Consider the following 21845-nt stretch of genomic DNA (forward strand, 5'->3'; position numbering starts at 1 on the left):
AGTATGGCGCCCATCAATTTCGAGAAGAACCTTAAGGGGCTCCGGAACGCCCTATACTTGCAATGTTAAAATAACGCTTATAAATTACATCTTTCCTCACAAAGTATTTGAGGTAGGAAGTTGAACTTTTTACAGATTATTCATTGGAATATGGACTACAACTTAACACAGGGATTTTACAAAATTTTAGTTCAGTTATTAAAGATGATTTTTTTAAAATTGTAATGAAAATTCACAACATTTTTTTGCAATTTTTTATTTATATATTCAAAAATATACAGTTCTTTGGAAAAAGGCTGTGTTAAATTATGCAGAAGGTACTGTGTAACATTTACTGAAAGTCTGAAACAAATATGTTTGGAAGATCCTTAGAAAACATGTAATTAGTATGAGAAAATAAAAGTTTTGGGAATCGAGCGACAAAGATTGGATTAACTTTTTAGTGCATTCCAGGTCCATAGGATGGATTATCATCATACTCTGCAAACTCCTCCTCCAGCTTCCTCTTGTTCCTCCTCCTGTTTACTCTTGCTTGTATTTCTAGACTCTTTACAGCCCTGTCTGCAGCCCGAAGGCGTTCCTTGTCTAAAGCAAGCATCGCTCGTACCATGTTAGAACCTATCTTCATTCCCATATTTCTAAATACCTTGCACCTTACAATGTTGCCATCATTGAAAGTCGCAACAGCATTATACACACCAAAGTGAAGTGTTTCTATTCCAACAAATACAGTCTTGGGGATTCTCGACCATATAACACTATTTACACTTTCATTGGGGTTTTGAGTTTTTCCGTGAATACACTTTTTCAACAGTTCAGGTGCTGCTAAGTCTCTGAAAATAGGTTTTATCACCTCCATTATTGCATGAGGCAGACTATGCTTATGAGTGTACACTTCACCAGTTAGCAATCCTTTGTTATATTTACACCAACTGTCTTCTTCTTTGGGACACAAGCTATGTTGGGGATTTTCATCGGTTGAAGAAGTATGTTTACAGTAATAACACATACCTTTGGCTTTCCAACATTTCTCCTTTTCTTAAAAGCCTTCAGAGGATTTCTAATAACTTTACTTTTACTCATTATTATACTTCAACAAAACAGAGACTCAAGAAACAGAATTAATTACGAATATTTTCGAGATAACGACAGAGTAAATAAACATGAAACAATCGACAATCACATCAGCGATATATATTGAACCATCACAGGTTAACCACAACACATACTTTATCTCACATCACTAAAATGTACCTGATGAACACGGACGTTAATAATAACACCATTTGACAGCAGTTTAACAGCGCCACAGTGGGTCACGCCCATGTAGAACACATTTCAAAAAAAAAATTTAAAAATAGTTGTAGTCTTCAGAATTGAATAAATTATATATCTATTAAAAGGTAATAGTCTGCAGATTCAGAAAACGCAAAAAAGTAAAAATTGAACTTTTCATGATTTTGAGCCTTTCCGGAGCCCCTTAAAGCGCAGGATTGCATTCTGCACAGAAGAACGAAGCATGTCCGTAAGTATGCTGGCTCTTGATATGCTGCGCTTCAGATCAGCACATATGTGAATGTTCCCCTGGTAACCCTGTCCTTCAGGTAGCTCCACAACCAGAAATCACAGGAAGATCAGGTGATCACGCCGTTCAAGCATTTGGAAACTATCGGCTGATAATTCGATGATTTTCAGATGTGTTTCGGAGAAGAAGGTGAACTTAACGAGCGATGTGTGGTGGGGCCCATCTTGCATGAAAACTGTTGAGTTTGATGCGTTTCTCTTCGGTAGGGCGCGTACGACGTGCTGGCGAAGCATATCGCAGCAACGCTGGCCAGTCACACTGCACGTCTTTGGTCCTTGAGCGCCAACCTGTTCCAAAACGAATGGGCCAGTGATGAGCGTAGCCGTGAAGCCACATCATGCGGTGACACGTTCACCATACACAGGAACTTCATGCAGAGTGACGGGAGATGAAGGTCGCCACACTTGGCAATTCTGTGTGTGCACCTCACCGTCAGAGAAAATCGAGCTTCGTCTGTTCGTAGGATGGTCCACGGGCAGCCTTCGTCAAATTCAAACCTTGCGAGAAAGTGGAAAGCGAAGACAACACGTCGTTGAGCGTCCTGCGCTGCAAGCTGCTGTACGATATGGATCTTGTATGGATTTGAGAATTGCTCGAAGCACCTTCCGTGCACCGGACCACGGGATGTTCAACTGTCGTGACACAGCACGCACACTGCCTGACGATCGGGAACTGCACGCAGCGTTGCCTGCCATAGCAACAGCGATTTCATCAATCACTAGTGGTGCAACCGGTGGTCAGCCTCTTCCCGGAGCGACGCCCAGTTCTCCGGTTGATTCGAACTTCTTCATCATGCTATGCTCAACTGGTGGAGAAAGAAGACCCTTCCGTAATCCTTTCAACCGGAGATATTCTCGAAGTGCAGCTGCAGCATTACTATTGTTTTGATAACAGAACTTCACCAGTCATGTCCTGCTCCTTTTGCCCAAGCTCATGTTGACAAGTGAACTAGTGCACTACGACTGATCAGGGGTGTGAGACTATGAATCACGATGACTGACCACGGCACCGGGTGGCCATAGTTGGAAGTGGACGGTGGAGCTGTGACGCATGGAAATCACGCACCCCATATTCGGAAATTAATGCTACCAAGTTTAGTGCTCGTATGGTAATTAATTTCCGTACTATAACGTGTTAAATAGGGAAAGTTTAATTACAACCACCTGGTAGATGAACATCAACCACCTGAAAATAGGCAGGAGCACGAAACCGGTTGTGCATTGAATAAAGTCGCCTTCTATTGTGACTGGAAGCAGTTATTATTGTGCATCCTATGAACGAACAGCGACTGAGTTCAACTGCATCCATTATGGATAAGCTGTATCCAGACGGTATATTTCATTCATTTTGTGAGTCTTGACATCGGCACATTATATGACCTGAAGCTGCGCGTTTAGAACGAAACTGGTTATGTCGTAATAAAGGCACATACAATAACAGCTGTGGTGGTTTTTATTAAGATTCACTGCTGACGGAGGCAGGTGGTGGTAAACGTGTCCTCGTACACACTTGGGGAGCGGCAGGTGGCTGTTGTACAGGCATCTGGCCGCGGCGTCGCGTGGCCGTAGGCCAGCTAATTGGTCCGACGGCGCTCCAGCGAGCAGCCGGCGAGAGGACGATGTGGCGTGGCGTGGGGACCACTCAGGCGGATTGCGGCGGCCGGCGCTGTGTCGCTCACGGGAACGTGCGGCCGGCGCTGCGCTGCGACAGAACCACGGCCAATCAGGAAATCCCGAGTGTGGGGAACTAGCGGACAGTCGAGGCTGCGCTTTTGGAGCGCATTACCACACAAATAGCATCAGCTGAGTACTCACAAGGGAACCTCCCCATCGCACCGCCCTCAGATTTAGTTATAAGGTGGCACAGTGGATAGGCCTCGAAAAACTGAACACAGATCAATCGAGAAAACAGGTAGAAGTTGTGTGGAACTATGAAGAAAATAAGCAAAATATACAAACTGAGTAGTCCACGCGCAAGATACACAACATCAAGGATAGTGTGAGCTCACGAGCGCCGTGGTCCCGTGGTTAGCGTGAGCAGCTGCGGAACGAGAGGTCCTCAGTTCAAGTCTTCCCTCGAGTGAAAAGTTTATTTTCGCAAAATTATGATCTGTCCCTTCGTTCATTGACGTCTCTGTTCACTGTAATAAGTTCAGTGTCTGTGTTTTGCGACTGCACCGCAAAACCGTGCGATTAGTAGACGAAAGGACGTGACTCTCCAATAGGAACCGAAACCATTTGATCGCAAGGTCATATGTCAACCGATTCCTCCAGAGGAAAACATGTCTGATATATTCTATACGACACTGGTGACGGCATGTGCATCACATGACAGGAATATGTTGTCGACCCACCTAACTTGTACACTTGGCGAGTGGGTAAAAAGATTCTCCTACCTTGCCCGATATAGGTTTCCTTGAGAATGTGATAATCACTCCCAAAAAAGTGATGAAAACATAAGAGTTTGTCACATAAACTGCAACAAATGAATGCAACAGTTTCACAGTCGCACAGTTTTCCCTGTGCTCTGTCAAAACATATGTTTTTTACGTTTTGAAATTTTTCCGTGTGTAGACCGTCAAATCCTGCATGTGTCCAAGCAATGTCCTGGAATTTTGGAGAGCGAAGATGATTATGTGTAAGTGCCTGAACTTTGACAATTGTCTGAAAATAAAAAATTAAACTTTTGACTCGAGGGAAGATTTGAACCTAGGATCTCTCATTCGGAAACTGCTCACGCTAACCACGGGACCACGGCGCTCGTGAGTTCACACTATCCTTGATGTTGCCCATCTTACGCATGGTCTACTCAGTTTGTATATTTTCTTATTTTTTTTCATAGTTCCACACAACGTCTTCCTGTTTTCTCGATTGATCTGTGTTCAGTTTTTCAAGGCCTATACACTGTGCCAACTTATAGCTAAATCTGATGGGGGTGCGATGGGGAGGTTCCTTGTCAGAAGACACGGTACTAATAAAGGTAAGGCGCGCTAATATTTGAACACTGCAGAGGATTTACGCCCGCCGCTTGCCACCGCAGCAGTATACAGGATGTTACAGAAAAACACCGACAAGCTTTAAAGGCATGTTCCTTATGTCACAACAAGAAAAAAATGTCTTGTAAACATGGGCTCCAAAATGCATACCTTAAAAACTACACTAAGCGCCAAAGAAACTGGTACATCTGCCTAATATCGTGTAGAGCCCCCGCGAGCACGCATAAGTGTCACAACATGACGTCACATGGATTCGGCTCATGTCTGAAGTAGTGCTGAAGGGGACCGGCATCATGAATCCTGCAGGGTTGTCCACAAATCCGTAAGAGTACGAGGGGTGGAGAGCTCTTCTGAACAGCTCGTTGCAAGACGTCTCAGATGTGCTCAATAATGTTAATGTCTGGGGAGTTTTGTGGCCAGAGGAAGTGTTTAAACTGAGAAGAGTGTTCCTGGAGCTACTCTGTAGCAATTCTGATAGTTTGAGAGGTGTCGCATTGTCCTGCTGGAATTGCCCAATTCCGTCGAAATGCACAATGGACATGAATGGATGCAGGTGATCAGACAGGATGCTTACGTACGTGTCACCTGTCAGAGTCGTATCTAGACGTATCAGGGGTTCCATATCACTGCACACGCCCCACACAATTACAGAGCCTACAGCAGCTTGAACAGTTCCTTGCTAAGATGCAGGGTCCACGGATTCATGAGGCTGGCTCCATACCCGTACACGTCCATCCACTCGATACAATTTGAAACGAGATTCGTCCGACCAGGCAACATGTTTCCAGTAATCAACAGTTCAATGTCTGCGTTCATGGGCCCAGGCGAGGCGTAAAGCTTTGTGTCATGCAGTCATCAAGGGTACACGAGTGGACTCCGAAAGCCCATAACGATGATGTTTTATTGAATGATTCTCAAGCTGACACTTGCTGATGGCCCAGCATTGAAACTGCTGGTCCTGCGCCTTACTAGCATCAAGCCTCCGTCTTTGCTTTTTCTCGATATCCAAACCCCGCCCCCATGCCCTACCTTGTTCCTCTGGTCTCTGGTAAAATTATTGCTGCTTATTCTAATTTCAGCCGTCTCCTTTATAACAGGATCCGAATATGGTGATGGACGATCCAGTCTCGTCTTTCCAGATTGTTTCTTATGTACGTTTCCTATGCATTCAGCGATGGCCGATTTCTCAACTTCCCTATATTTAATACGTCGCGACAGCGCAGTAGAAAGCTCAGCAACAATTCTAATAGTTTGTCCTATGTCCCTCTCTGGAAGGTTCCAGACGCTGCTATCGCTCTTACATAAGCGGATCACTGTGCCGGCTATGGCAGTCAGTGATTTTAATAGTTGATAACGGTGGCAGAGATTGCCTCGCGTCTCGTAAATAGAGAAGACGTTACTGAATAATGCAAAGTTTAATAAAGACCACCACAGCTGTATTTAAGGTAAGCTTATTACGCCACAGCTGTTTTCGTTGTAACTGAACATTTTCAGGTGATAGAAAATTCACGAAACAAATTCTCAGAGGGAAGTAGCATAAATGTGCCAGTGTCATGAGTCAAAAAAGTGATGACGCCAACATATTTCTGGCACATTCTGGGACTTAGTACGAAGAGTGTAGTTGAAATTTCCGTCAGATGAATACGTTCAATTAAAACTAAACCGGTTGTGTGGTAATAAGCGGATCTTAATACAACTTTAGTGGTTTTTATTTTCATGCAGTAGAATATAAGACAGTGACTGAGTAGCTCACAAATTATCAAGCATGCGCAGTGTCTCTGAAATCTCATCATCCTACAACCCCCATCATATACCATGCTCTCTCAAAGTCCACCACCACCACCCCTCCTTCCCGATTAACCTGCTTGAGCACACACACACACACACACACACACACACACACACACACACACACACTTGTAAAGGAAAATACGACAAGTACATTTACAGAAATCTGCCTGTCTGTTACGCACGCAGTAAGTACAAAGCGACACAGGCTTCCTGTTAGAGCATAAAAATATTCCGCTTCGAGTGTTCAGAACGTGCGGAGCGCAAACAAATTAAAACAGCTAATTATCGGACGCGAATCGGAACGTGGAGATCGATTACGGTAATGTTGTTGTTTTAGCGGAAAAAAACCGATGAGAGTCCGATGTGAGCGTGATCGGGTACTGCTGACGACCGGAAGATACTCAGCAGTTTGCTGCGTGCAAACACGTATTCTGCGAGTAAGCGAATCGGCGAACGAGGCGCTGTCTCACCGCCGGAGTGACGTTAACATAATTTATGTCTCGCGAGAGGGTAGGCGGGTGGGGGCGACATCCTCCCGCTAACACGGTTTCACCATTCTTGGCGCTCCCCCCCCCCCCCTTTTTTTTTTTTTTTAATCACTCGCCGGCGCTGCGTATATCCGTTTAGTGATTAATCTTTCATGAGTATAGCGAGCTAGTTAACTGTAGCGGCAGAGCGACCGACGGTTTATGACCCAGTAATTTCAATTTCGCGCAGGTCATTAACAATAGCGGAGCGTGAGCCGGTGAAAGGGGAGGGGGGCGTGGCACACTCCGGTAGGAGGAGAGAAAAGCGAGGAGTGAGGATGGAGCGCCGAATTTTAGAGGAGGTGCAGTGAGGCGAAGCTAGAAAAGAAGGGTGTCGCACCTGATTGGTGCTGAGGGTCTGTAGGAGGAAGAAGAGGGAAGAGTTCTGCGTAAGCCTCCTTCTCCCATTCTTAATTGCATACCAGTGACGTATTCAGAGCGTACACTATCTGATCAAAAGTTTCCGGGCACCTGTTAGTGGACAATAACATGGGGTGTACCAACCCATCGCCTTTATTACGCTTTCTGTAGACACTTTCACTCAGGTGTCTCAATATCTGTGGAGGAATATTTGCCCATTCATACTCAAGAGCTGAAACCAGATAAGGTAGTGATGTTGGACGCTGGGGTCTGATGTGTTGTCGAAGTTCTGACTCATCTACGAGGTGCATTCAAGTTCTAAGGCCTCCGATTTTTTTTTTCTAATTAACTACTCACCCGAAATCGATGAAACTGGCGTTACTTCTCGACGTAATCGCCCTGCAGACGTACACATTTTTCACAACGCTGACGCCATGATTCCGTGGCAGCGGCGAAGGCTTCTTTAGGAGTCTGTTTTGACCACTGGAAAATCGCTGAGGCAATAGCAGCACGGCTGGTGAATGTGCGGCCACGGAGAGTGTCTTTCATTGTCGGAAAAAGCCAAAAGTCACTAGGAGCTAGGTCAGGTGAGTAGGGAGCATGAGGAATCACTTCAGAGTTGTTATCACGAAAAAACTGTTGCGTAACGTTAGCTCGATGTGCGGGTGCGTTGTCTCGGTGAAACAGCACACGCGCAGCCCTTCCCGGACGTTTTTGTTGCAGTGCAGGAAGGAATTTGTTCTTCAAAACATTTTCGTAGGATGCACCTGTTACCGTAGTGCCCTTTGGAACGCAATGGGTAAGGATTACGCCCTCGCTGTCCCAGAACATGGACCCCATCATTTTTTCAGCACTGGCGGTTACCCGAAATTTTTTTGGTGGCGGTGAATCTGTGTGCTTCCATTGAGCTGACTGGCGCTTTGTTTCTGGATTCAAAAATGGTATCCACGTCTCATCCATTGTCACAAACGACGAAAAGAAAGTCCCATTCGTGCTGTCGTTGCGCGTCAACATTGCTCGGCAACATGCCACACGGGCAGCCGTGTGGTCGTCCGTCAGCATTCGTGGCACCCACCTGGATGACACTTTTCGCATTTTCAGGTCGTCATGCAGGATTGTGTGCACAGAAGCCACAGAAATGCCAACTCTGGAGGCGATCTGTTCAACAGTCATTCGGCGATCACCCAAAACAATTCTCTCCACTTTTTCGATCGTGTCGTCAGACCGGCTTGTGCGAGCCCGAGGTTGTTTCGGTTTGTTGTCACACGATGTTCTGCCTTCATTAAACTGTCGCACCCACGAACGCACTTTCGACACGTCCATAACTCCATCACCACATGTCTCCTTCAACTGTCCATGAATTTCAATTGGTTTCACACCACGCAAATTCAGAAAACGAATGATTGCACGCTGTTCAAGTAAGGAAAACGTCGCCATTTTAATTATTTAAAACAGTTCTCATTCTCGCCGCTGGCGGTGAAATTCCATCTGCCGTACGGTGCTGCCATCTCTGGGACGTATTGACAATGAACGCGGCCTCATTTTAAAACAATGCGCATGTTTCTATCCTTTTCCAGTCCGGAGAAAAAAAATCGGAGGCCTTAGAACTTGAATGCACCTCGTAAAAGGTGTTCTATTGGGTTCAGATCGGGAGTATTGAAAGACCAGTCCATTTCGGAAACGTTATTGCCCAGAAGCCCTTCCCTCAGCGATACTGCTTAATGATGGTCGTGCTGATACAGTCATCGTCTCCAAACTGCTTCCCCGTGGTACGCAGTACACAATGACGTAAAATGTGTTTATATCCTTTCACATTTACTGTTTTCTTAAACGATATGAGGGGACCACATCCTAGTCAAGGAAAACACTCCGCCTCATACCGTAACACCAACCCTCCGTACTTCACTACAAATGAAAGCAAGTAAAGATCTCCAGGAGGCACCTGGTGGAAATACAGTGAACTAAATAATTGCCACAACAACTAGAGGGAATTGCGAAGCTTGACCAGAACCAATGTCAGCATCGATCTGCTCTCTGCATTTCACTACAAGCATTTCCTCACACGTATTTGGACTGACTTTAAATATTCATTTATTGGTAACAACAAAAAAACCGCGTATTCCTCAAGTGGAAGGTGCCGGGATCGAATCCCGGACGTACCACAGATTTTTTTTAGTCTGCCATTTCAATTAGCATGCGCCGTTCTTGTGGAAGTCCACCAAAAACGACATGCGGCACAGATTCCACACTAAACCGTACGGATCTATTCACCCACTGGATAACTAGAATAGTCCAGTGACACGCAAGTCGCCGAAGTGGTATCCAATTGCACCAGACCACTGACCTATACGAAATTATTATTGCCAGAATCTGTACATTTATCTTAATATTCTACAAATATGGTAAAGTACAATCCCCAGGAACCTTTTTCTGTCTGTATGAGGCGTCTAATCTCAGTAGCTACTTGATACGGTTTTTATTTACAGATAGACTGATTCACGATGGAAGCTTGTGTATACAGTTTACTATCGTAAGTGAAACAAGTCGCCCGCTTCTAGACACTTCGTGCCACATGTGCGAAGCCCCGAGTGATTGAAAAAGAAAGAACAGATTTCAATTGTTTACTACAGACAAGCTACAATGAAGAGTCAAACAAGCTGGTACGCCTGCACGCAGAAGTGACGCAACATGAGGTGGCATAGACTCGACTAATGTCTGAAGTAGTGTTGGAGGGGACTGACACCATGAATCCTGCAGAGCTGTCCGTAAGTCCGCAAGAGTACGAGGGGGTGGAGACCTCTACTGAACAGCACGTTGCAAGGCATCCCGGATATGCTCAATAATGTTCATGTCTGAGGAGTTCGGGAGCCAGCGGAAGTGTTTAAACTGAAACGGCTCTGTAGCAATTCTGGACTTGTGTGGTGTCGCATTGTCCTGCTGGAATTGTCCAAGTCCATCGGAATGCACACTGGACATGAATGGATGCAGGTGTTCAGACAGGGATATTTACGTACGTGTCACCTGTAAGAGTCGTATCTAGACGTATCAGGGGTCCGGTATCACTCCAACTGCACACGCCCCACACCATTACAGAGCCGCCAGCAGCTTGAACACTCTCCTGTTGACACCCAGGTTCCATAGATTCATGAGGTTGTCTCCATACCCGTACGCGTCCATCTGATCGATACAATATGAAACGAGACTCGTTTGAACTGGCATCATGTTTCCAGTAATCAACAGTCCAATGTCAGTGCTGACGGGCCCAGGTGAGGCGTAAAGGTTGGTGTCGCGCAGTCATCAAGGGTACAAGAGTTGGTCTTCGGCTCTGCAAGACCATGTCGATATTGTTTCGTTGAATGGTTTGTACGCTGACACTTGTTGCTGGCCCAGCATTGAAATCTGCAGAAATTTGCGGAAGGGCTGCACGCCTGTCACGTTGAACGATTCTCGTCGGTCGTCGTTGGTCCCGTTCTTGCAGAATCTTTTCCCGGCCGCGGCGATGTCGAAGATTTGATGTTTTATCGGATTCTTGATATTCACGGCACACTCGTGAAATGATTGTCCGGGAAAATTCCCACTTCATCGCTACCTCGGAGATGCGGTGTCCCATCGCTCGTGCGCCGACGATAACACCACTTCCAAACTCACTTAAATCTTGGTAACCTGCCGTTGTAGCGGCAGCAACCGGTATAACAACTGCGCCAGACTCTTGTTGTCTTATATAGGCGTTGCTCAACGCGGCGCCGTATTCTGCCTGTTTGCGTATCTCTTTATTTGAATACCAGTTTCGTTAGCTCGTCTGTGTATAAAAGATAAAAGCCCATTTCGTATGTCAACGGATGGAGGAAGGTTCAAAGTATTGGCACAGTATTGCACTGTTGTTCATTTGTAGCAAAATGGCGACTACACCACAAGAGAAATTATTTTGTAAGTTGGAATTTGAGCGAAGTCAGTCAACGTGCAGCTGCAAAGTGCATTCAGCCGTCGATTCGGCAAGGAGCCACCTCTGCACTGGCGCAAAAAATTGTTGGAAGAGAGTTGCATATGCAGAGAGAAGAGCAGTGGTCGGCCACGCACGTCTAATGAAAATGTCGGGCATTTCCGAGATGCGTTCACACGGAGCCCTCGGAAGCCCACAAGATGGGCCAGCTTCCTCACACGACGGTGAGTTGTGTTCGGAAACGACGCCTGCACATGAAGTCCTACAAGTTGCACTTACCGCAGCAATTACGCCCCGGCGACCATAATAGAAGGTTCAAATTTTGCATTTCACTTCTCCTGGATATGGCAGATGAAACTTCTTCTCAACGTCTCACCTTTCCGGATGAACTGATGTTTCGCCTTTCGGGTACAGTAAACCGCCCTAATGTAAGAATTTGGGTATCACAAAATCCTGGTGCCGTCGTCGAACATGAAAGAGACTCACCGAATCCGAATGTGTTTTGTACCGTTTCTGTTCACGAAGTTTAGGGCATTTCTTTCTTGCAGAAGAAACTGTGACAATAATGTCATTCCTGGAAATACTGCAAACTGGTTATTTCCTCGGCCTCTCGAAGATTCCAATGATTTGATATTTATGCCCGTGCGGTTCTGGCGCTGCAGTCCGGAACCGCGGGACTGCTACGGTCGCAGGTTCGAATCCTGCCTCGGGCATGGGTGTGTGTGATGTCCTTAGGTTAGTTAGGTTTAAGTAGTTCTAAGTTCTAGGGGACTTATGACCTAAGATGTTGAGTCCCATAGTGCTCAGAGCCATTTTTTTTTTATTTTTATTCATGACGGCGCCCCGCCCCATTTTCACCTCCCGGTGCGGCGATCTCTTGATAACACCATCCCACAACAAAGAGATCTTGTTCATTGCTTTTGGCTTTCCAGGTCACCAGACCTCATACCTTGCGATTTTTTCTGTGAGGGTACATAAAAGACAACGTCTTTGTCCCACCTACGAGCAGCGGGCAGCGAAGTCGAACTGTTTAAACTGTCGATTCAATAAACAGGGACCTGCTGATTCGTGTGTGCAATAAGCAGAAACTGACAACTGCTTCCATGTTTCTCGAGCAACACATGGTGCTCACGTTGAGTGTATGGTATACTGTCTGCCTGAATATAAAACTTCGAACGTTCCTCTACCTAGTGAATGGTTCAATGTGTTTCTGTCTTTTATAGCTCGCCTGTTGAAAAAAATTTAAATTTGCTATTTCTGTTTGAATCATCTAGATGCTAAAGTGACAAATGATAAGCTTGACGACGACAGCGCATATTCGGAATCAGTGCGGTGTTTTTATACCGGGACGCGATACCTGCTCCGTCATTCAGTGCGCGTCCTACGCCCCCGCACCCCAGGCGAGTTTGGCATTCTGTGCGGACGAAATCTCTGCCGCTGTCGCCGGCTCAACGCGCCCCACCCCCTTATCCCCTCCCCCCCTTTCCCGTCCCCGTCTCTGTAATCCAAATACCGGCGGCCACTCAAGCGACAGGGCAGCAAACGCCGGCACCCCGGTGCGATACCCTTTCGTCGCAGAGTTTTTGCTACTTCCCTTCACTCTTTATATCCGACTCGTAAGTCTGGCATAAAAATAATAGTAAAAGGAGTCTGCACCTCATTAAAACGTGAGGTACACACACACACACTAAGAGTTAAAAAACAAAAAGGAAAGCTGCGCGCGCGCGCTTGCGGCCGTGTTCGCGCGACGCCCTTAACGAGACGTTGCTGCAGTCAGCACTAAAACAAATGAAGAGCCAGCCAGCGACGAACGTATCCTCACTTTCTTTTTTTTTTAACCGCCGCTGTTACACGGCTCTTCAACGCAACTGCGACGCGGGCCGGCGAGGAGAAAAGAGAGAGAGAGGGAGAGTATTCTGGCAACGGGGAAAGGGAGGAGAAAGCTGGACGGAGGGAGGGAGAGGGGAATAGAAGGAGGGAGCGGAAGGGGAAGCGGCGAAAGAAAGAGATCAAACAAAGGCAAAACCTAAGCCCCGTTAAAATTTTCCGCCATGCTCAATTACGACGCCGTGGCAGCAGCAGCAGCAACAGCAGAAGAGCCCACGACCGCGAATCAAAGAAAAAAGTATTCAGCTCGGCCCCCACACAACTCCAGAGGCGCGTATTCTGAGAAGGTCGCTGGGCGTAAGCGGGCCGGGAAAATTATTTACTCCTGGAAGCGGATCAGCTGTCGGTCGGTCTCTCTCTCTCTCTCTCTCTCTCTCTCTCTCTCTCTCTCCTTCCCTCCCTCTCTTTTTCAATCTCTCTGTATACCACACAACCACACACAAGCGCGTGCACGCGCGCGCGCGCGCGCGCACACACACACACACACACACACACACACACACACACAAGCGCGCGCGCGCGCGCTGTATCGTTCCTATGTAATCGTCCTAGCAACAGGAACGCCCAATCGCTTTCTCCTTTTCCCACTGGGTTATCGCCTCTTCGCCCCCTCTCTGAATTCTTTCCTCGCGTTATTCCCGGAAATGCGAACGGACGACGAGAGGTAGCGGGGCATAAAAGAAAGAAGCAAACAGAGTGGTTGCTCTTCCTCGCGCGCCGTTTATTAAACAGTTACGCCCGATAAGCAAACACAAAATTCGCATTCCGGTAATAAGACTTATTCGAGTTGTGTGTGTGTGTGTGTGTGTGTGTGTTCTTGTACGCGTGCGCGAGCGCTCTTTGGTTTCTGCCACCTGGAACGGAACTGAGAACACCTACCCGAGACGCAAATGATGGCCCCCGCAAGCTGGAGAAAAAAATGATGTTTGTCGGCTACGAAAAACAAATATGTCCTCGCGTACCGTTTCAAAGCCGACAGTAGAGCGATTTAGGGTGTATTCGTGCTGAAGATGCGGTACAAGTTGGCTTGCCGCACTCGCGCTGGGAATGGATGTGTCTGTCACGGCAGTGGGAAGCTTTGAGGAATATACGGGCGAACGTCTTGCGTGACACGGCAGGGAAGACTCGTAAGCTTCTTTCATATCAGATGGAGACATGTGTTTTACAAAAAGATTGTAAGACAGGCATGACCAAATGTAAAAAAAAAAGGTAATGAAATTAAATGTGGCGATGCTGATGAATTTCGGTAAGGGAACGAAATACTAAAGTTAGTAGACGGATAGAACAGCAGAAAATGTTGCAACGGAATAAATTGTAGTGGTGAGTCAAATGAAAACCTTAAATTTGTAATAACAAATCGAAATTTCGCGCCGTTATCCTGTAAGTTGGTAAGCGCGCTACAAACAGCGTGCAGAATGGCCTGTAGGTGGCAGCATAGTGCAGATGCACACATACCGTCGCAATATCAGTATAAAGATGGCCGCCCCACTTGTGACTTGCACCAGGGAAGAACAGCGTTCTGTTATTCGGTTTTTGCGTAGTGAAGATGTGAAACCTATTGAAATTCATCGACGAATGAAGGTTCAGTACGGCGATGCATGTTTGTCACAGCAGCAAGTCTACGAATGGAGTAGGAAGTTCGCAAATCGTGTGACTTCAGTGGAAGAGCTCCTTGTCCAGGTCAGGCACAACGAGTTGTGACCACAGAACATTGCAGCAGTCGAAGCCATAGTGAAACAAAACCGCCGAGTCACACTGAATGATATTGCAGCATGTTTACAGATTAGTCATGGGTCAGCACACCACATTGTGCATGACGTTCTCCAATTTCACTAAGTGTCTGCAAGACTGATGCCACGGCAGTTGACTCCTGAAATGAGAGAACGACGTGTTGATGCTTGTGAAGAACTTCTTCGGCGATTTGAACTGGATGGTGATGGCTTACTTGCAAGAATTGTTACTGGGAACGAAACCTGGGTTCACTTCCACTAACTGGAAACGAAGAGAGCGAGCAACCCAGACCTTGCCCCAAGTGATTTCCATATGTCTGGACCACTCAAAGGCGTAATGAGAGGAAAGAAGTTCCGTTCTGATGAAGAGGTACGCCACGCGGTGCATGAGTGGTTGCGCGTACTATCAAAAGATTTTTTTTTCTAAAGGAATTTTGTGTACTTTGTAAGCGCTGGAGGACTTGCACTGAGCATAGGTGAGATTATGTTGAAAAGTGATACAGCTTTCAACCACTTCTGCACAATAAATAACATTAAAAAAAATATTTAAGATTCTCATTTGACTCACCCTCGTACTATTAAATTCATTTATTCACCACGATCGCGATTCGGGCTTGTTATGCCATTTTCAATCGATAACTGCAACAACATGAATTGATTAAAAACCAGGTCGACTAGGAACAAATTTTGTTAAAAATAAATTTATGAAACAAATGTGTTTCAAATAACTGTAGCTTTTCCTACCTCCTCACCACGAAGTGCGTCAGTGCTTCGATAGTTTTAAGATCACACTGTCCTCATGTCAACCATACTTTATACAAAGGAACATAGCAGTTCGCTAGATCGAGAACATTGTATGAGACAGGGGTGTCGAAGAATGTGTTCTCTCAACTTCTTGTACACACGTAACTTGCTCTAATAATTGCTTATCGGGTTTGATTTCATGTGGAAACAGACTTGCACAGCGACTGCATTAATTTGAAGTGGTAACGAGTACAGCGATCAGTCACAAATAATGTTTGCTGCAAATAAACGTTATACGCGACTGAATACGCGACTGATTTATGTACTCTTTACCAGTTCTTATAATAATTACTGACTAATCCATGTCATCCGCGTACGTAATTTACACCATGCGTCCACCAGGTATCGTATTTGACAGTTAAAATTCCACGGTAGTGCTGGGTGCTACGACCAAAGATGCGGTCTGTAGTGTCAGAGATACATTTCTCCTTGTTTCCTATGTTCTACGTTACTTTAACTAATGACAACCTACAATTTTCTTTAAAACTGCAGTACACAGGGTGGCCCACGAGGAAAGGTCAATTTTCATGTATGTGGCAGAAACGATCATTCGAAGCAAAAAAATCTAGTATACATGGGCTCTGAAATGCATACCTTAAGAGCTATGAGCAGTTGATCTTCGATACTGTGAGACAAATCTATTGTAAGCTCTTTAGTGTCCATATTATGAGAGGTATGGACTAAAACAATAAAAAAAGATAATGCTACCTGATTTGATAACTGAGTGCCGCATTTTTGTATCGTAGTGTTCCTTTGAAAACTAATTTCTTTGCCAAGATTTCCGTCTTAACACAATTACTGGATTATAGTTTCGGCAATATGTATTGCCATTCTCAGATCCATAGTACCTAGCGGTGGTAGTTACATTATACAACGCTTATACCACTCAGCCACGTGAGGACTATGCAATATGCCTACAAAAGTCGAGGCATTACAATGACATGCCAAGTGTTCTATCATAAAGTATGTAGAACTCAAAGAAGGGGTTAGAAACGCTGTTCTTCCGAGTGGGAAGGGGCGAAAGCAGGTTAGGGCCTAATGGTCCGTAGACGTTGGTGTCATTAAATACGTAGAACAAGATTACATAGGGGGAAAGGTGAGAAAGGAAATTGGCCGTGTCTTTTCCAGATGACCCATCCTGGAAGACCTACGTCTGGATGTTTTTCTCATATTTGTCATGTTGTTGTCACAGACTGTCAGTGAGCACCCTAAATTTGACCACAGAGTCCTTCAGGAGAGGCACGCTCCTGCTGCAGTCTGACCCAGCCATCGGTTAAGAAGTTAAGTAGGGTATTGAAAATGACTGAAGGTTCGATGTCGACAGCGGTGTAGGCAGTAACATTTTTTGAGCATTGATTAATAACCTCAGTAAGTAAATCCGAATATGTGGACGGCGATTAGGACCGATATTCTCCCAAGTGCCAGTGCACTGTCTTTGCAACTCGTTCGGCATTAGAAATGGGGAACGTTTATGGATAGGTAACGATGGGAAAGATAAAGGCTGTGGATTTAATGAATAGCTAAGACTGAAGTGATTTGCAGAAGGTTTGAGAAAGCCAATCAGGACAGCTGTATGGATGGTGAGCGAGGGGGGGGGGGGGGGGTTGGTGATGGTGAACGCAACTCGTACAATAACCTAAGTACTGCTGTAACTCGTCGGCCACTATGCATGACACCTAAACACCAGCAAGAGAGAAAAGTGACTACTTGGATGCTTCATCGCCAAAGCAACCAGTAACATTGCTGAGACTGCTGCGAAAGCGGGCAATATTAAACATGCACTAAAAGGTTATTACAGATGTAGCTGACGATTTTCACTTTCATCTGCGAGTGTTACAACAATTACGAACCGTATGAAGTGGGAAATACAGCAGCGGGAGATAATTTTCAGTAAACCAGTCGATAACCGTCAGAAATCTCTTTTTCTGTTCAAATTCATAACAGTATTCTGTGGTAAATAATCGTGAGAATAAACCTCAATCAACTGTGGAGTTAATATTCGTTATAAAAGAGATGAGGGTGGACGTTTGTAGTACCAAACCCTCCCAATAACCGTGTCCAAGGCTGCATGCTGGCCAGCAGATGCTGGGAACGCCTGACGTATATGTTGCACTGCGCAGCGTAGCGGAGAAATGAGCGGCCTTATGGCTGCGCGTTAAATACGTATAATTTGTCACTCAAACTTAGGAAGGTGAGTGACGAGGCGCACGTTTTTAACACAGGCACAAGATGTGTTCAAAAAGTACCGTGAATTTCATAATTTTACATGTTGTATTAGCACGAGTGCCTATATTTTTTCGTTGTGTTGGTGAAGATGTCTGAAAAGTATCTCCCGGTTTCTATCGTTCCAAAGTCGTCATTGGCTCGGAATTACTTCCAGGACTAGAAGCTTCGTTGACCAAATTTGTTGTAGTTACACTCTTCCGTCAGTTCTCTCAGTTTGTAGGCATGCTTTTTAAACACCCTGTATGTTTGAAATATGGTCTCTGGTAGAAACAATAAGCACCCAGAGGATATGGTCGTATTCAAATACAACTTTGTTTACTTACAACCATCGGCGGTTACGTGAACAGTAGAGCTGCAGTTATCTGCGACAGGTAGAGCCGCCCTCCAGACTAGATTGGCCTCGCCCATGTTTAGTGTCTTCACCAGATCAGGTGAGGATGTACAAGGGGTGTGAACAGTGTGAAATGTTGAGTGATCAATGTGAAGGTGACGGTGGTGCTGTATACTCGTGCGTAACAGCGATATCAACAACTCACAGAGTTTCAGAGGGGCCTCATTGTGGGTCTACGTTTTCGAATCGTGCAATATCCAGATTTGTGGGGCTTCTGATTATGACAGTACCTCCATGTTAGATTGCATGTGAAAGTAAGGGCAAGCACATTCGTCGGCAAGGCACCAGTTGACCTCGTCCCACATTGGAGAGTCGTTGTGTTATGCACCTAGCATATCGTAATCCGTTCGCATCTGCACTTGCGACCCGATAAAAAGAAGAAAGGAAGGAAGGTTAGATTTTAGCACCCCGTCGACAGCGCAGTAATTAGAGACGAGCACAAGCTTGGATTACGTAGGGATGGGGAAGGAAATCGGCGATTTAGGGAAATAATGGCAAACCTAAATCTGGATGGCCGGATGGGGATTTGAACCGTCGTCCTCTAAACGCGAGTCCAATGTGCTGATCACTGCGCAACCTCACCCAGTGGCCATCCGAGAGCATGTAGTCTTATTGGTCTACGAACAACATTCTGCAACAGTCTGCAACACTGATTGGAGACCAGCATCTCCTGAACTAGGGAATGACTGTCCCATGTATATGTTTCGATTAACACCACAAAACAAACTGCTGCATTTCGAGTGGTGCTGTGATCAGGAAGCATGGACTACTGATTTACGGCGTCACATTGTTTCCAGCGACGAATTGTGATTCTCCACTATCTGAAATATTGTGTGTCAATTTGCACCATATTTCGGAGACTAGCAGCCAATATTGTGTGTCAATTTGCACCATATTTCGGAGACTAGCAGCCACCGGAATAGGGAATAACCATCCCATATGTAATTATAATTATATTAATACCGTCAGCTGCGCACGGGCGTTGATATAGATCAACGGGGACAGGTGAAAATGTGCGCCCCGACCGGGACTCGAACCCGGGATCTCCTGCTTACATGGCAGATGCTCTCTCCATCTGAGCCACCGAGGGCACAGATGATAGTGCGACTGCAGGGACTATCTCGCGCACGCCTCCCGCGAGACTCACATTCTCACCTTGTACGTCCACACTCTACATTCGTAGTGTCCCACCCCAACACACTCATTACTCGTGGAAGACATTCTTCCACGTCCCGTAAGAGTTCAGGGAATATGTGTGCTTCCGCACAGAAGAAGAAGGTCACGGCCGGTATCACCAGAACTCTATAAATATCCATATAAATATCCCATGTGTAGGTTTCTATTAACATAACATGACAAAATGCTACATTTTGAGTCGTACTGTGACAGGGAAGCATGGACTGCTGATGGATGGTATCAAAATGTGCCCAGCAACGAAGTGCGTTCCCGCACGATCCGTAATATTCTGTTTGAATCTGCACCACTGTTCAGGGAGTGACAGCTACTGGACTAGGGAATAAGCATATCATGCGTAAGCTGCCGTTAACACCATTACAAAAACCGTTGCTTTTCGAATGGTGTCGTGGCCATTAAACAGGGATTGCTGACGAATGGCATCGCATTGTATTCAGAAACGAAGTGCAGTTCTGCACCAACCTGGCAACCTGTGTGGAAGTTCCATTCTTCGAATGTTATGAATAACCACAATGGTGTTACTCCTGCAGTCATAATGTGGGGAGCCATGGGCTATGACTTCCTGTCACGGCTTGTAGGCACTGAGAGACCTCTTGACAGCACAACGGTACACCACGGACATGTTGCGCCCTCATTGGCTACCTCTCATGCACACTAGCGTGCTGCCATTTTTCAGCAGGAAAATGCTCGTCCACGCCTTGTACATGCCTCTATGAATTGTTTGCGTGATGCTGAGGTGCTCTTATAGCCGGCTAAATCCCCGATCTGCCAATCGAACATGGGTGGGACCAACTCGGACGTCAAATCCGTCCCAGAGCCAGTATTCAGCATAAAATGGACTATTTGTAACAGCTGCGGTCCATAGTATCTCAGAAGAGTGCGTGCATCCACGCCAGATAACTGCATTGTCGTACTGATAACTGTGGTCATACTTTCAAGTCCTTTGTAAATTTGACTCAATTTGCTAATCAGTGAAATAACATTACATACTTTCTCAATCCGTGAAGTTTCATTTTGTTTCCTCCTCTCCTTTTGAGCGATTCGCTTTTTTTGCCAAGCAGTGCATGTTAATTATATGTCATATTCGCGTACGATGTCGAAACCGCAGGCAAAAAGCTATAATTTCTAATGCTTGAATAATGTCGTTCCAAAATCCAGTGCTAACCGTAGGCAGAGTTTGGGCCCAGTGAGCCCTCTTAAGCGAGCGATAAAGAATGTGACGACGAGCTGCCTAGAGCGCTAGCGTTTGAGGGCAGCTAGCACCGGGCTGGCTTTCCGTGGCTCGTGGTCCGCTTACGAATCGTTAGCGTTCGCTGCACTGCTCCGCGCTGCTCAACGCGCTGATTAGTATTCGGCCCAGAGCCGGCGCCAACTGTGGCGGCGGCGCCGCTTTGCGTGCAGGTATTCACCGCCCCCTACTCCTCCCCCCCCGCACCCCTCCCCCTCAATCAAGTACCTGCGCGGGGCCCTAATCCGGCCGGCCGCAGCGCGCTCCGGCTCTGCTGTACCTCATCTGCCTGCGGCACACCGCCACCTCTAACGATCGTCGTTTGCTGGCAAAGACCTCACCGCTCGCAGCTAATCCGGCAACAACATCTGTACTGCCCTGATCCTTCCACTTATTTTCACATTCTGCCATTACACTTCACGTTTGTTTTTTACTTTTCCGTATTACCGAACTGTCAGTTTTACGAGACATGGTTGGAAAAGGTTTAGGTAATGTGAATAGAGAAATGCTGCAGAATATTATGGCTGAACGAGGTTATCCATCTCAGCACATAAATGCTATTAAGAGTCTATACACAGACACCAAAATTGTTACAGATACGGGAAATACAATGGAGAGCCAAAGAAACTAATACACCTGTCTAATATCGCGTAGGGAACCCGCGAGCACGCAGAAGTGCCGCAATGAGACGTGGCATGGACTCGACTAATGCCTGAAGGGAACTGACACCGTGAATCCTGCAAGGCTCTCCATAAATCCATAAGAGTACGAGGGGCTGGAGATCTCTTCTGACCAGCACGTTCCACGGCATCCCAGGTATGCTCAGTAATGCTGATGACTCGGGAGTTCGGTGGTCGGTGGCCAGCGAAAGTGTTTAAACTCAGAAGAGTGTTCCTAGAGGCACTCTGTAGCAATTCTGGCCGTGTGGGGTGTCACATTGTTCAAGTCCGTCGAGATGCCCAATGGACATGAATGGATGCAGGTGATCAGACAGGATGCTTACATACGTGCCACCTGTCGAAGCCGCATCTAGACATATCAGTGGTCCCATATCACTCCAACTGCACACGCCCCACTCCATTACAGAGCCTCCACCAGCTTAAACAGTCTCCTACTGACATGCAGGGTCCACGGATTCATGATGTTGTCTCCATACCCGTTCACATCCACCCGCTCGATATAGTATT

The 21845-nt window shown here is 46.2% G+C and overlaps 1 non-coding gene across 1 annotated transcript; it reads right to left on the reverse strand.

Annotated features, from left to right (window-relative positions):
* Positions 1-19252: 19252 nt before the first annotated feature.
* Trnat-ugu (transfer RNA threonine (anticodon UGU)) lies at positions 19253-19327 on the reverse strand. Its single transcript has one exon. It is a non-coding gene; the product is annotated as a tRNA-Thr (tRNA).
* Between the last annotated feature and the right edge of the window lie 2518 nt (positions 19328-21845).

The sequence above is a fragment of the Schistocerca nitens genome, chromosome 8 (genome assembly GCF_023898315.1).
Source record: "Schistocerca nitens isolate TAMUIC-IGC-003100 chromosome 8, iqSchNite1.1, whole genome shotgun sequence".
NCBI lineage: Eukaryota > Metazoa > Arthropoda > Insecta > Orthoptera > Acrididae > Schistocerca > Schistocerca nitens.